This window comes from Beta vulgaris, chromosome 5, assembly GCF_026745355.1.
Source record: "Beta vulgaris subsp. vulgaris cultivar EL10 chromosome 5, EL10.2, whole genome shotgun sequence".
NCBI classification, from domain to species: Eukaryota; Viridiplantae; Streptophyta; class Magnoliopsida; order Caryophyllales; family Amaranthaceae; genus Beta; species Beta vulgaris.
Window position 1 is genome coordinate 47,726,276 of NC_079206.1, and position 17,495 is coordinate 47,743,770.

The following is a 17,495-nucleotide window of genomic DNA, read 5'->3' on the forward strand; positions in this document are numbered from 1 at the left end:
GAATTGTAATTATTTGTGGTGAATTTCTATTTTAAAATCTTCATGGTTTTTCTTGATTAATGCATTGATGGTGGATAAATATTTTTATTTAGGGTAATTTTCTTCGTCAAATATTTGGAAAGTTCAACGAGACATAGTATATTTAGTACTCGTTTGGTTGACAGGAATTTATGTAGGCAATAAAAGTTTCCATGATTTTTTCATTTGGAAAGTTGCTTGGTTGACAGAAAATTGAGAAATTGGGTGCAATGGAAATTCCTTGGGAAATTAAATTCCCAAAAAAATTCCTATTCCCCCTTTGATCAATCAGAATTCCCACATGAATTGCAAATTTCTTGATGTCAACCAAACAAATTTAGGTCATTTCCTAGTAATTACATCATGGAAGTAATTTCCTACAACATGAAACTTGCTACAGGGATTAAATTTCCATGTATACCAAAAGAGTACTTAATTTATTGATTAGCCTTCATTAGGATTGATTGAGTTTTTTTAGGAACTGTTTTGTTGTTATTTTTTCTCATTTGGTGGGTAGTTTTGTAATTTAGAGGAGGGACATCATTGCTCCCCTTCACTTATATTATAGAGATAATAGCATTTCTGTATGCAATGGGTCGCGACAACATGTTTTTTATTGGGCGAACTTTCGTAATCTTAAGCGGCTAATTTTATATGCGTGCAATACGTTTAGCATTTTAGTTACTCAATTTTGATAAGTTTGAATTATATTTTAATTTATTTTGTTCAACTTTCTTTTATCAGAGTTATTGTCTAAGTTTTCAATTGGTTAACTATTACTCCGTTTGTGTTTATTTTTTTTAGAAATTCAAGTTTGTTATAATATTTTTGTTAATTTATAATTGTGAGATATTTTCAGAAAGTGTGTAATATTTCTTTATCAGATTTGACTTTTTGAATTGGGTTTGTAGAAAAAACTAAAGATATTTTTGTGTTTGTTAAGTTTTTTTTTATGTATGTATAAATATTGAGGAATAGATTTTAAGATTTTAAGATTTCAATATTAAAAGGGTAATTTAGTAATATAATAAGGGTACCATAATGTAATAGCCCTATTTTTAATAGCGTTTATTAAATATTGATTATATTCATTAAGCTAATTATGTTTCGGAAATTCTTATATTATTTGAGTTGTGGAGTATTATTTTTATTTGTCTTGTTGTAATATATTTATTTATTTCAACTTTATGAAGTTATTATTATTATTTTATATTTTGGGTTTGTGCAATTAGTTGACTGGTTTTTCACCCAAATAGAAAATCAAAGTCGGGCTCTTATCCCTTCTTGTTGTCGGTTTAATGGAACCCCAAACCCACCCTAATGACTTTGCTCTTCTCGTGTCTTCTATTCTTAAAACCCCAACCCCAAAGAAAACCCCAAACCTGTGAAACCCGAAACCCATCTCTCTGACCCGTGATTTCTTCCTCTCTCCTCTCGCCAGATGTCGCCGGAGTTCCCCCTTGTCGGCGCCGTTGATATTCACGTTTTCTCTCTCCTCTTGTGTTTCGTGCTGCTGTTGTTCTTCGTGGTGGTTGTTGGTGGTTTCGCTGCTGCTGCTCTGAGTTGTTGCTCGACGAAAAACCGCCGGAACCTTGTCGATGGCGTCGTGTTGCTGTGGTTTAGCCTCGCCGGCTCTCCGTCACCACTCGCTGTAGCTCGCTCCCCTGTCGTGCGTGTTATCCCCTGCTCCAAGTGAGCAGAGGTAAATTACTTTCTTATTTCAGTATTGGATTTCTTATTGTTGTTGTAGCAGCGTTGTAGAGGTTGTTGCGGGGTGGTTGTTACTTTTGTTTGTTGTTGTTGTTGCACAGTCGTTATTGCGTTGTTGTTGACGAGGCGTAGTTGTGGTGGCTGTTGTCGTTGTTGTCGTTGTAGTGGTGGTTGATTGTTATTGGGATTATTGATGCTGCTATGTTGTTGTTTGTGTTGTTGAAGTGTTGTTCTTGTTGTTGTCCTGTTTTAGTGTCGATGTTGGTGTTATTGTTAGTGGTGAAGTTGTTGTTGCTGCGTTATTATTGTTGTGGTTGCTCTATTGTTGTGGGTTGTTGTATTAGTTCGGTGTTGTTATGGTTGTTGGTGTTGTTAGGCTGGTTGTTGGCGTGGTTGTGCGTTGTTGATATTTTAATGGTGGTTGTTGTGTCATTGTAGCGGTGGTTTACTATTAGTGGGTTATTGAAGTTTTGTAGTGTGTTGTGTTACTGTTAATAATACTAACTATTGTTGTTATCAAAAGGAGGAATGTTTTATAATTTCTTATTTATGTGATTAAGTTTTCTAGTTAAGCTTGGTTTACTCAGTTCAATGATTTAGAGTTATAGTTACGAAGTGAGAATTAAGAGAATATTAAGGTAGATAATTCTTAGATTGGGAGTTGGTTATAATTTCACTTTGTAGTTTAGATTAGTTTAAGGATAGTTTTTAATTATTGTTATTATTATGAGGTGAATTGTTGGAGAACGATTATGGAGTTTAAGTCTCATTTGGAGATGAAGATTAATGAAAGAGGTTGTATCGTTCAGAATTGGATAACGTTTCAGGTAACTTTTATGTTCAGTAAAATGTATTACTTATGCCCATGTGTGTGTGGAGTATTTTATTTTCATATATAAGTTCGTACTATGGCCATAGATATGAATGTGATGATGAAATGTTATTGATTGATTATAAATATGCAACTGTTTTGGTGGCTTAGTTTATGAACTGAAAATAGAAAGTGGGAAAGGTATGGGTGGAGGATGGTTACTTCTTTTGACCTGATATGGTCGGCTACGCTCCATAACGAACCTTGGGGGTAGTATTGCTGGGCTCCATAACGAACCTTGGAGGCAGCGTTTGTCCTTTGTCCAAAGCCCGTACTTGCCACTGATTTGTTTAAGAGAGTGAGCTATGTCAGGGTTGTAACGAGATGAAAATGATTTGAGAAATAAAATGTTTATAACGGGCAGAAGTAAAGGTTACGAGTTTTCCACTCATTTTGGAATTGTGTTTGTTTTGTATTTTCTCCCTGAATTTGCAGGTTTGATATTCAAAGCTCGGAATCGGAAGTGAAGCAAGGTTTTGAGGTCGTCCTAGATTATGGATTGAGCTTGTATCTAGATAGCTGATTTGAGAATAGTTATTTATATTTCGTTGTATATGATATTTGGGAATATTAGTGGAGTCATTGGTGTATTTAAGGATATTTTTCCGCTGCGAAGTAATTTATTTAAGAGTTAATTCTTGCTTATGGATGTTGAGTGCGTTTAGTTAGCAGCTCGGAAGAGCGGGCTGTTACACATAACCTCTGCCCTTCCCTTATATAATAAAGATATACCACCTCTATTTTTTTTAATTTACCTGTTTCCCTTGGACACACGTGTCAATGCACTATTTTAATTTAAACCTTTATATCTCTAATTATCAATAAGCAAAAATTACAAAAAGTTGGTATTATAAAAATATACATTGAGACGAATCCAACAAGATCTCACATGACTATATTTTTTCTTAAGTATAATAAATTACAAACGATAGTCAAAGTTACAAATGTTAATAGTGTCAAAAGTTAAAACGGATCATCTAAAAAAACGGAGGAAGTAATAGATTATCTTCCTTAATAAGAGTCCAATTTTCTTAGCACCTTCATGGGGATATTACGGAATTGAAATCTTATTTTAAAAAAACAAAAAAATGCATTGATTTGTTTATCTAGGATATGGGTGGTTTACACGCTTCACTCTCGTCAAAAGTCAAAACCACAACTTGTTGCTTTTCATCATGAAACTTACCCTCTCAAGAGGCCTTATATATATGACTCTCAAAAAAAAAGGAGGACTTATGTATCCGGAGTTTACAGAATTCTTATTAAGGGCATTTTCTCTTCGACATAAAATAGTTGAATTGAACTGATTGGAGTTGAACTGAACTGATTGGAGCTGAACAGAACTGAACTGAATTGAACTGAACTGAACTGAATTGAATCGAATTGAATTGAATTGAATTGAATTAAATTAAATTGAATGTAATAAATATATAAATAACATTTAAACAATAATAGTATGAATATTAAATAATAATTATAATGATAAGTAATAATAATGAATAATAATAATAGTATTTTGGATATTTTTAAATGATAGTTATAAATAAATAATATTAATAATCATAAATTAATAATAATAATAATAATAATTAATGATAATTAATAATAATTACTTTATATTATTTGTATTAATATATTAATACTTGATGATGATATATAATAACCATAATATCTAAGAAGTAAATTAATATTACTATTTTAATAATTAGATTTAATAATATAATAATATTTAGTAATAAAAATAATGATTGGGTTGGACCGCAAAAATTACATCATAAACCGTCTTGGCACGATTTGATTGGTTTATGGCCTAAAAAACGTGGGTTTATTTGTGCTTTGACCTAAACCATGTTCCTTCTCATAATAATAGTACTAATAATAATGAGTAAAGCTATAATAAACAAAATAATATATAGAAACAACAACAACAACAACAACAATAATAATAATAATAATAATACTTAATAGTAATTATATAATAATAAATAATAATAATAAGAGTAATTAGTAAAATAAATTATACCAACATAATAATAATATTTAACAAAATGGTTATAAAAGAATGGAGCTGAACTGAACTGAACTGATTGGAGCTGAACTGAACTGAACTGAATGGAACTGAACTGAACTGAACTGAAAATAAGTTGTGGAGAACAGGCCCTAAATATGATTGAGACCTCCAAGCCCAAGCATCAAATTATGAATAAACAACATATGCAAAAAGAACTTTTCACAATAAACCATGGTTTGGGCCATTCTTTACTATGCTTTTGGTATTTGTGAACTTGGGTGCAAGGACCATAATTCCTCATAGTCCATAACTTGAATATATATACCTATCAAAGAGGTTTGACAAGTCAGGTTGTAAGATATATATTCGTGCTGGCGTTATGAAATGCTTGGTCATGAATCATGTCGTTCGAGTTTGGGTTGAACCAATGGATAGGCAGCTGTGAAAAGTGAAAACACACATGCTATTACTTCTTCTATTTCATTTCAAATGCAACAGTTTTTTTTTTAGTTTCAAATTGAATGCAACAAATTCTTTCTTTACATTTATGATATGGTTTTTTGACGTGAAATTACCAAAATATCCCACGTTAAAAATTAAAACCTAATATTATATACCCTACTTAATTAGTAACAAAATTAATCTAATCTTTATTACACTAACCTCCTCCACCTATCACACACTCTCTCAGTCTCTCTTTTCATCTACCACCTACCCTACCCTCTATATCATCTTCTACCACCACCCTTTCCACCCAACAATTTCCACCACCAACCACCATCACCACCACCACCACCACCTCCTCCTCCACCCTTATTAACATAACTATCGTTGTGAGCCTCACAACTATCATTGCAAGCCTTGCAACCACCGCCAAACTTCTCGAGTTTCACCGCCTCGATTAGATTCGTTCGGGAGGAATTATGGTGAATGAACTCTCTAGCAATCTTGTATTTATAGAATGGAATGAACTAATCTCGAACAGATCTCGTCACCATCACTTCTTCATCTCCCTCTCTTTAACTCTTTTCACCATCACTTCTTCATCTTCCTCTGTAACACCCCGATAATTCTCCCTTTTCAAAAATACTTTTTCAATATAAAACATAGAGAATTACCAGAGCATTATCGCCTGTGTGATAACGTATCGGCTTATTCAGAATTTTACAACGAAAAACATATATAACCAAACTGCATACTTTAAATATAATAAATAAACAACGTACTTAAAACCAACACATTATAAATGTTAACTTCAAACCAAACTTAATAATATGTTTCTACTAATTAAAGAAATAGATAAAACAATCTGTTACACAAGCTCTCCACTCCCAGATTCCCATGATACAACATCTGCAAACTTGTAGATAGCAATGCTCTAAAGAATTTGCTCACCAAAATGTGTCATCACATGATCAATAAGGTAAAGCCATGATCAACATACACAAACAAAGCACGTAATCAGCAAAGCTGAGTACTACATAGTAATACATAAACATTCCTAACATGATACTAATAAATAATAAGCAGGGATAAATATAACAATCTAACATTCTGCAGATTACTTTTATTGAACTAAACTCTAACCTTTTTTTTACTTTAATGGAATAGTTATTGACCGAGTTGTCTAACCAAACATGCCTTCACCTAGGAAGACGAAATACGGGCGCGGCTCCGTATTCCAGAATGACCAGCGATATCGAGGAAGCTTTGAAAAATAGGAATGGGGATCAATTCATTTCCCAGAAAAAGCCATGGGCCTACCACCATGTACTCCAACTCCTGATTATCCAACTTTAGACGTGCACCAGTCTAAAGTTTATTGCTATCCAAGTTACACTTTAGATGATTTACAAATTATTACTTGTTATGACACACAAGTAACACAGACATATATAATCAAATATTCACAACTGAAATTCCTTTTTATGTTAGGATTAAATAAGAGATCACACAATTTACAATCCAAGATTAATTCCTTTTCATTCCAATCTTTCTTATTTGTTGAACCTAGCCAACAACCAACTTACCTTTCAAAGGTATAGTTTATCAACTTATCAAATAAGGCCCACAGTCCTCATAAAGTAGTGAAAATAATAATATAAGGGAACACATGATTCGACATGATTCAACTCAATAAATATATTAATTCCCCCATGTGAATTAATAATTCAAGTTCCCAACCAATATGCTTGCATCAATATTCCATACAAACATGATAATCAACTCACAATCAAATCTCACAATCAACATGTTTGCACACAGGCATAAAACATGTAAAACCCAATCATAATAGAAATCACATATGAACTTACAAAGTTCCTATACATGATACTACAACTTTTCCTTTCTAAAATCATGATACTACATCACATAACACATAGGCATGTACGTACCTTGTGTAAACAAATTGGTAGGCCACCTTTAATCACCTTAAAAATCGCCTACTGAAAAATCTCCGCCTAAAACAACGAATATAATTCAAAGTCAATACTCCAAATAAATTTCAGCAACCTTGAAATACTTTAAATCCTCCTTAAAAATATTTAAAAGTTATTTTTACCATTAAAACTTCAATTATTTATTTTATCTAGCATAGTACTACTACACTAGTCATTCAAATCTATAAAACTTCATTATTAACACCCTTTCTAAAATTCCAGCAACTTATAAAATATTAAAACTCTCTTTAAACCTACTTAAAGATACTTAAATTCATAAGTTAAAAATCAATTTCATAGTTTATAACATGCTACTATGATTTTCCCATATTTAACACCCTAAAAATTCATGCTTTGATAATTAAAAACTCAATCTAAAAATAATAATCAAATCTAAAATTTTATTCTTTTAATACATAATTTATATAATTACAGATTCACCACTAAAACAGTAAATTAAAGTTATTAATCATAATTAGTAGTAAAATAAAACATAAAAACACAATCTTTAATCAAAACTTGTGGAAGAAGAAAAGAATTAAACCAACGAAGCAAAGAAACAAAGAAGACAAAGGCGCTGACAATGGACAGCAGCACCGGCAGCAGTGGCGCAGCAAGGACGGCGGCAGTTGTGGTGGTGTGGTGACGTTTCTTGGCGAAGAAGAAAGCGTTACTTGAAGAAGAAGAAGAAGAAAGAAAGTTGGAAGAAAACCAAAAGCACATGAAAGAGAAGAGGGAGAAGGAGGGGTCGGCTGCCTTAGAGTTTGTGAGGAGAGAGAAAATCTTGTGTGGGGAAAATAATTGGGTTTAAGGTATTTATAAGTAGGTTTTTCTTTTTGGGTTTAGGAAAAGGTAATTGGGTTTCAATAAGGTTTTAATGATGAATAGGATTGATGATTTAAAACTCCTAACAACATCATAAGAGTAATACTAATATATGATAACTAAATATGGTTCAAGATTTGTACTAGAAATACCACTATGGCTTAAAATATTTATTTTAAAATTTTTAAAGTGTACTTGATTTCAAGATATAGAATAGCCAAGGTGATTATAGCTCCCAGATAAGGAAGTTACCCACAACGTTCCGGAGAGCCTTCCTAATCCCTAAACATATCCCTTCAACACCGGCGGAATCTCACCTCCCTAAAAATCAGTCTCTCCGATGATCCAACACCGATTTTTGAGCTCCACATTCGTGTTACGCTGATGAAAATTGACCTGATTTGTTGAACCGAAGCTCCTATAGCCAAGAATTGAGAGGATGAGAGGGTTAAGAGGTGATTGAGATGATGAGAGGGTTAGAGGAAAAGAGAAGGTGTGAAACTGTTGAGAGGAAGAGGAAGAGAAGATGAGGGGAGGAGGAGGCGTGAAACTGATGAGAGGAAAAGAGGAGGAGAGAGAGTGAGAGGAGGAAACCCTAACTGGGTAAATGAGGCGTGAACCCTAAACCCACTAACTTAACAAGGAAACCCTAGATGGATCTTTTATTATTAATTTTAAAAAGCCTATTGTTGCGGTTTTTTGTAGGAATCGTAGCAATAGGCTCAAATCATATTTTTTTTATATTATCTTAATATATTGTTGCGATTCTTGCCGAAAACCGCAGCAATATGTTTGATCAAATAGTCAAAAAATCTAAAAAAATCCGTTGAAACCATATTGTTGCGGTTTTCGGCTGAAACTGCAACAATATGGTTATTTTATATTTCTCCTTTTCTTTTTACTTGATATATTGCTGCGTATGGGTAAAATCGCATCAATAAGCAATTATTCTACTAGTGCATGTTGGCTTCTATAGACGCTTTATTAAGAATTTCTCAAAAATTGCATCTCCCTTGTGTGTTTTGCTTGCTAAAGATGTCTATTTTAACTTTAATGAGGAATGTAAAAAGGCTGATGATTTGAAAGAAAAATTGACTAGTGCACCTGTAATTTGACCACCTGATTGGACTCTACCCTTTGAAATCATGTGTGACGGTAGTGATAAGACCATAGGTGTCGTTTTAGGTCAAAAGAAAGATACAGAATCCTATGTGATCCATTATGCTTCTAAATCACTTAATTCTGCCCAATGCAATTATACTGTAACTGAAAAAGAGATGTATGCTGTCATTTTTGCTTTGGAAAAGTTTAGACCTTATTTACTAGGCACACATGTTATTGTTTATTCTGACCATTCAGCTCTAAAATATCTCTTGAAAAAGAAAGAATCAAAACCTCGCTTGCTTAGGTGGATGCTTTTGTTACAAGAGTTTGACTTAGAAATTACAGATAAGAAGGGTTTTTGAAAATCTAGTTGTTGACCACCTCAGCGGAATTGTTCCTAGAGATAGTTGGCCTTTAATGACTGAATTCTTTCTTGATGAACACCTCCTTTTAATGCATCATGTTGAAACTCCTTGGTATGCTGATATAGTTAATTATTTGGTAGCTAGCACATATATAGAGCTCAAAAAGAAAAGATTAAATATGATTCAAAGTACTACTTTTGGGATGATCCTTACTTGTGGAAATCGTGCTCTGACCAAGTAATTAGGAGATGTGTAGACAAATCTGAATATGCTTCGATTCTTACTTTCTGTCATAGTCTTGAAAGTGGGTGATATATTTTGGTCCTTAAAGGACTGCTCATAAGGTTATGGAATGTGGTTTATATTGGCCTACACTTTATAAAGATACTTATTGTTGTTTCATTATTTTGATAATGACATATAATTAAGCTTTATTTAATTTTAGTTTATTTTATTCGTATGTTTCTAGTTTATTTTGTTAGATTTATTTTCGTGTGTTTTAGATTTATTCTTTCTGTTTTTGATTAGTTTATTTTGTTAGATTTATTCTTTCAGTTTTACTTAGTTTATTTATTTTAGACTTCACAAATGATATGTTAAATAACTTATGAAGAATTGATTAGGAGTTTAATCAAGATTAAGTTGTTAAACTTTATTTGTGAAAAACTGTTAATATTATGGAGGTAAAAATTTGATATATTATGATCCCATAATATTCTGTTTAGTTAGTTTGTGTGCAGCCTTTTTTGTTTTCCTATAAACAAGGAGCCGCCATGAACTAACCTAAACAAGCGCCCAAAAATAAATGCTTTGAGGTAGTTCCTACAATTTAGGAACCACAACAACCAACCTATTAACAAGGCGTGTGAACGTGGAGGTGCGCGTGTGTTAGTGGTTGATATTGTGGAAGCCTAACTAACCAACTGCCAATGGTAAAAAGCTCAACGGACATATTGATGGGAGAAGTGGCTGAAGCTACGTGTGATCATCGAGAAGATCATGGAGAGGATAGTGGAGAAAATCGTGGAGAAAAACATGAGAGGATTGATTTCTACAAATAGTAGTAACTCTCAGAATTTTCTATGTAATATTTTTAGTGAAAGTATATTCGATTTTTTTCTTCTTAGAAATTGATGTATTATAGATTGGGTTGAGTGAATCTAAGTCTGTAATCATTTTTGAGAGAAAAAGAGAAAGAGAAAGAGAAGAGAGAAAGAGAAAAGACTTCGAGTTAAGTCAAGAGAGAAAGTCAACTGTTCAGGGGGAACAAGCTGACAGGGAACCAGTTCCTAGTGGAACAGAGTAGGTCCAAGTTTAGGTTGTACAAAAGAGAGTCTTTTGGCCTAAAGTGATTAAAGAGAATTGAGTTAAAATCCCTCGTGGTCAAGGTTTTTCTTCCTATTGGGCCTAGGAAGTTTTCCTTGTAAAAATCTCGTGTTCCTAGTTCCTTCTTCTTCATGCAATTATTTCTTTCTTATTCAATCATTCTTTATTTCCGCAAAAAGTTTGAAAATCTCTCCAACTACAATTCACCCCCCTCTTGTAGTTGTTTAAGTGTTTGTCCAAGACTAACAATTGGTATCAGAGCCTAGTTCCTCCAAAATCAGTTTAACACTAAGGAGCTAGTTCCTGGAAACGATGAACACATCAGGAGAAAGATTGGAAGAAGGTTACTCAACTCAGCGTCCACCCATGTTTAATGGCAAGTATTATCCATATGGAAGAACGTATGGAAATTTTATAAGGCCGAAAATTATCAAGTTTGGAGAGTAATAGAGATTGGTGACTTCGAAGTCATAGAGCAAAATGAAAAAGGTGAAGACATCCCCAATTCTCTCTCCAAATATGATAAAGATGACTTCGACAAGATGGAGATGAATAACTTGGCCAAAAAGATTCTCCACTGTGGTCTTGGTCCCCATGAACACAATCGAATCATGGGATGCAAATCAGCCAAGCAAATGTGGGAACTTCTTCAAGTTACTCAGGAAGGAACAAATGAAGTCAAAAGATCAAAGATTGACATGCTCATGCACAAATATGAGCTATTTCAAATGAAGCCTAAGGAGTCTGTTCAAGAGATGCTCACAAGTTCTCCAACATATTAATGAACTTGAATCTCTAGGAAAGATCATCACTCCGCGAGTAATAAGTACGAAAAGTTCTAAGAAGTCTTCCTCGGGATGAAAAATGGATGGCAAAGGTCACTGCCCTACTTGAAACAAAAGATTTCACCACATTCAATATCGAGCAACTTTTCGGTTCCTTTTGACTCACAAAATCATCTAGGAACTCATGAAGTTGACTCAATAGGCCTAAGGCTTTGGCTCTCAAGTCCGATGATTTGGAGGATTCAGAAACTGATGATGAAGAGGCAGCACTGATCATGAAAAGATTCAAAAAGTTCTTCAACTAAAATTACAAAGGAAAGAACTTGAAAAAACTAGGGAAGCTAAGCTGTCACAAGTGTGGAAGTCCTGATCACTTTATAAAAGAATGCCCTCTCTGGGAAAATGAAAAGAGCAAAGGGAAATACAAGGAGAAGGGAAAGGAACAGCAAAAATCTTTCTCAAAAGTTAATATGAGAAGGGCCATGGTTGTTGCTGCTTGGGGAGAATCGGATTCAGACGAGGAGCAGGAACAACCAGAAGAGGAGACAGCTCATTTATGTCTCATGGCAAAAACAGACGAAGAAGAAGACTTGCCAAACAACAAGGTACGCATAAATGTTATTGAAGAAGAGTTAAAAGAACTTTCAAAGAATCAATTAATAAAACTACTTTTGGAAACTTTGGATGACTACAAGGCCATTTGTGTTAGAGAAGAAAATTTAGAAAAAGCCTTAGAAGTCACCAAAGGACATTCAAATTGGTTTAAAACAGTGAATGCAAAATTGAGGAAAGATTCTTTGAAGTCTTTGATGAAAACCGACGTATTCGAGAAGCTTTTGAAAATGCGAAAAATGAAAATTATTTCTTGAATATGGAAATGGCTGAATTGAAACTATTCGTTCCTGAAGGAACCAGTTCCTTTATAAATACCAGAACCGAGTTCGAAAAGTTAAAATTCGAACATGAAAAAGTTTTAAGTAAATATCTGGTACTTAAAGAGAAAATGGAATCTTCAAGAATGAAATTTCCTGATCCAGTGAGTTGGATACAAAAATATAAAAATAAAGGAAGAAGTGGGTTAGGTTTCAATCACAAGAAGAAAAACAAAATAAAAAAAATATGTTGATCTTCCAAGCAATCGTATATGCTCTTACTGTGGGAACAGTGGACACCTAGTGTCTGACTGTTCCTCCGAGAAGAACATATTGAAATGAATAACCCACTTAGTTAAGCAAGTGGGAAAGTTAAGAGAAATACTAGCCCGACAGAGGAACCCAAGTCAAACTGGGTTCCTACCACTGACTGATTGCTTTGATACAGGCTAAAGTGAGGGGGAACAACCTGTGGTACCTCGACAGCGGTTGTTCTAAACACATGACAGGAGATAAAAAGAAATTTCTCTCGCTTTCAGCCTATGATGGAGGAACTGTGACTTTCGGAGACAATCTTACCGGTAAATGTAGTAGTGAATAGGGAAGGTAGAAAAGTCTAAGTCACATTCCATAGACAATGTATTTTTGGTCGAGGGTATAAAACACAATCTGCTTAGTATTTCTCAATTTTGCGACAAAGGGAACAGTGTAAATTTTACTGATGAGTGTTGCGTAGTAAGTAATGCAGGAACAGGTACCAAAATTCTGGAAGGAACAAGGAAAGGGAACACCTACGTTGTTGATCTCAACCTTGTTCCTAGGAACAATCTAACTTGCTTAAGTGTCGTCGACAATGAACCACTTCTTTGGCATAAAAAATGTGGTCACGCAAGTATGACATTGCTCCAGAAGCTAAGTGGTAAAGACTTGGTTTGGTTACAACTATCAAAGTCTCAAATCATGAAGTTTGTGGACCATGTGCAAAAGGTAAACAAGTTAGATCCTCGTTCAAATCAAAAAAAATGGTAAGTACACAAAGTCCTCTTGAATTGATTCATATGGACTTATGTGGCCCTGTTCGAATCCAAAGTCGATCTCGTAAGAGATATGTGATTGTTATAGTTGATGATTTTTCAAGATACACTTGGGTTATTTTTCTCCATAGTAAATGTAACACCCCCAAATTTCTCTCTTTATAAAGAATATATTTTAATATAAACACTTGAGAAACTTGAGAGTATTACCGCCACGTGATAACGTTAAAGGCTAAAACTACTAACTACTAAATTAACAATGCAGCGGAATTAATAAAATAACTCTCTTTATTGATAAATAAAAATTTATTATTGTTTCAACTAAGACAAAGGAAATGTAAAACATAATGACTACTAAACTAAGCTATGTAGTAATCCTCACTAGCTCCCCATATGTAGTATGCATCAATCAACCTGAAAAATCTGCTCACCAAAAGGATCATCACAGGGACAAAGCCATAAAACAAAATAAAATGCGTGTCAGTAAAAATACTGAGTACATGTATATGCGGAAATTTAAACACTTTATTAAACATTCAAAAGAATATTCATATAAACCTTTCTTGAATACTTGAAATAATTTGTATAAATTCCTTAAATACTTGTATAATATAAAGTATATAACTTTAATAAAACTCCTTCCCTTGCCTAGGTACCTTTCCTAAAGTGTGCACACCCCCCAAGTTTAGTATTCCTTATTGAGTCTATTACGAGGGGTTACTACCTTGTCCACATGACTTATACAAAAAGTACATGGGTAAAAATATAATAGCTACCGTTCTTGTTAGTAAATAACAAGCCGTGGCCTCTTTATAATTGTGATCATAAAAGATCATATAACTAAGAAAAATCTTTCGGAAATAATCCTCCTTTATAAGAATAATAATTCTTATATATAAAACTTTTGCCACTTAAAAGACATAATATTAATCACTTGCTCATATCAAATAATCTTTGAAAATAATCTTTCTTTGTAAATAATAATAATAGTACTTATAACTTTAGCCAAATAGTGGCGTAATATAAGCGACTTGTTCATAAATCCTTGAAACTGATTTTTTTTACCATACTCGAAGATTTGTAAATTGATGAGATCATAAGTCAAATTAACAATGTAATCTGAGCAATATAATGTTGTACTACTATGTTATACTGACGCATGGAATTTCATAAAGTTTCATGAGCAGGTAATTTAGACAAGTGTGCATTAATAAGTTTTAAAGATCAATTACATGATAACTACAACTTTAGTATTAGGTTATATAACAAAAAGGCAATAACTTACTGAGCATATCTAACAAATCTCTTGATAATAATCTATATCACTAGTCTTACACGTAGATGTAAATCTTTAGCATTACTAAAACATGATGAGCATTCATATCTTTTTTTTTATCAACTGCCACTCAGCCAGCATACTACTCTATATAGTTAATTTAGATGCAAAGAAGTCAGTATATAGTATAGAATGTATAATCAGGTTTTGACGCAAATATTCATATGCGGCATACAAAAACTTGAAATATAATTACTTTAGATGCATGGAAAACAGATGGCTAGAGTGGTAACAGTTCTTATGCGTGCGTAAAAAAAAATTCATGTTGTTCATGTTAAAGCATTAAACAAATAAAAACATGTACATCAATAAAAATTTAACAGCCCTAGAATATTTAAATATCTACATATACACGCACCTTTAATAATAATAACTACTAGGGAGGAAAAAATACATAAGGTAGGCTAAGAGGGAGAGAGAGTTTAAACTTGAGAAAAGAGATTTATTCCTCAAATTTGGTGTGAAGAATATGGTGGGTGGAGACCCCTATTTATACTAGTTGGGGTAAATAGGATAAGAATAGGAATAAGAACTAAAAGATAGATTTTTGAGAAAGATAATTAATTTTAGCTAGGATAAAATATCTTTTATGATAATATAGCTAGAATAGAGGAATATTCCACAAGATAAATAGTCTAGATGCTAAATAATCAAAAGATAAAACAAATTAACCCAAAAGATAAACAACCAAATAACCAAAAGATAACAAATAACCAAGCAATCACAAACTTCACGCTGTGCGTGAGTTTGCTTTGTGATAAAGTAATTTTTTTTTTTTTTCCTTTTATAAACCTTTTGTAAATCCTTTTTGAAATTTCTTTTTAAAATATCTTCTAACTACTTGGATTACAAGTTGTAAACTTAGGCCCAGTATATAATTTGGGCTAGAATTTATTTGAAAACCCCATAATTTAATATAAAAGCCTATTTAAAACCTTAATAATTAATAAAAAGCCTTTTTAATATATAAAACCTTTTAAAAAAATAACTAATAACTTACTAAAAAATACGGAGTATTACAGTAAAGATGAGACATTTGATGAATTTGTTAACTTTGCAAAAAAAACTCAAAGAATAAGTGGTTTTAAAACTAAGCAATTGCGTTCTGATCATGGTAAAGAGTTTGAAAACTCCAAATTTGATGAGTTTTGCAGAAACGAAGGTCTTGATCACAACTTCTCAGCTCCTAGAACTCCACAACAAAATGGAGTGGTAGAACAGAAGAATTGCACTTTGGAGGACATGGCAAGAACAATGATCATAGCAAGCAATCTTCTGAAGAATTTCTAGGCTAAAGCAGTGAATACAGCATGCTACATAATCAATAGAGTCATGCTAAGACCTATTGTCTTGAAGACCCCTTATGAGCTTCTCAAAGGAAAAAAAACTCAATATCTCATACTTTAGAATCTTTGGCTGTACATGCTTTGTACATAACAATGGTAAAGACAATTTAGGAAATTTTGATGCTAGAAGTGATGAGGTTGTTTTTATTGGATATGCTTTAAGTAGTAAAGAATATAGAGTTTACAACAAACGAACAATGTGTGTTGAGGAAAGTGTCCATGTTATTTTTGATGAAACTAACTCTCTGCATGAACTAAGTCATGAAAATGACTTTGAAATAGGACTGACTCGTATTGAGGAGTCAGTAAACATTGATGAGGAACTAACACCTGCAGGAACAGACAAAAAGCATATTCCTGAAGAAGAGATAGTTGTTCCTGATCCTGTATACAGGAGGAACAGGCATCAGAAATTCATCCAGTAGACGAGACGAATGAAGCTCCTCAAGCTGGAGGAGCAGAGACAAGGAGATTTGAACCAAGACCATGGAAACACCTGAAATCTCATCCATTGGATTTAATAGTAAGTGATATTGAAAAGGAACTCAAACGAGATCCCAACTGAAAAATTTTGTGCTTTCCATGCCTTTTTGTCTATGACAGAACCACGAGATCACAATGATGCCCTACTGGAGTCTGACTGATAAACGCCATGCAAGAGGAACTGAATGAGTTCCAGAGGAACAAGGTCTGGCATCTTGAGACCAAGCCTAAAACCAAAAGGTGATTGGACTAAAATGGGTCTTCAGGAACAAGCTAGACGAACATGGAACAGTATAAGAAACAATAGACTCGTAGCCAAAGGGTATAATCAACAAGAAGGTATTGACTTTGATGAAACCTTTGCTCCTGTAGCTAGAATAGAAGCAATAAGAATTTTGATTGCCTTTGCAGCATTCATGGGTTTTAGGTTGTACCAAATGGACGTCAAATGTGCCTTTTTAAATGGATATTTGATTGAAGACGTCTATGTGGAACAACCTCCTGGTTTTGAAAACCCGGATCTTCCGAATCATGTCTATAAGCTAGATAAAGCTCTTTATGGGCTTAAGCAAGCTCCTAGATCATGGTATGAAAGACTTTCAAAATTCTTACTTTCTAATGACTTTATACGAGGAAAAGTTGATAGGACCCTGTTCCTTCGATCCAAAGGAACAGACATCCTAGTGGTTCAGATTTATGTGGATGATATAATTTTTGGTGCAACTAACGAATCTCTTTGTAAAGAATTTGCTGAGTTAATGCGTAAAGGATGGGAGAGTTAAACTTCTTTCTCGGTTTGGAAATCAAGCAAACTGAAAAAGGAACATCCATCAACAAAAATACGTAAAGGAGTTATTGAAAAAATATGGTGGCATCAAGCAAAAACAAACCATACTCCTATAGGAACAGGTACAAGGTTAGATGAGGATCAAAGTGGTAAGTCCGTAGATCAGAAAACTATATAGAGG

At 33.4% G+C, this 17,495-nt stretch overlaps 1 long non-coding RNA gene across 1 annotated transcript; it reads left to right on the top strand.

Annotated features, from left to right (window-relative positions):
* Window positions 1-535: 535 nt before the first annotated feature.
* LOC125497470 (uncharacterized) lies at window positions 536-3,248 on the top strand. The gene is made up of 2 exons (XR_007274247.2): window positions 536-2,555; window positions 3,035-3,248. It is a non-coding gene; the product is annotated as an uncharacterized LOC125497470 (long non-coding RNA).
* The last annotated feature ends 14,247 nt before the right edge of the window (window positions 3,249-17,495 follow it).